Here is a 210-nt window from a genome sequence, read left to right on the forward strand (position 1 = left end):
GCAAAATATATTTATTTATTTATTTTTGTTTAGTTCTGTTTATTTAGGTGTATTTATCTGCCTTTGTTTGCTTAGTTTTGTGTTTTTATTTATTTTTTTTCGTTTTTTTTTTTTTAGATTGAACAGGAAAGGGATAGCTTTTGTGGCCGTTGGGAATGTGTCTGTACGCATGCAAAATATATTTATTTATTTATTTTTGTTTTATTCTGT

This window comes from Eimeria mitis, genomic scaffold (genome assembly GCF_000499745.2).
Source record: "Eimeria mitis Houghton genomic scaffold, Emh_scaff6773, whole genome shotgun sequence".
Classification (NCBI taxonomy): domain Eukaryota; phylum Apicomplexa; class Conoidasida; order Eucoccidiorida; family Eimeriidae; genus Eimeria; species Eimeria mitis.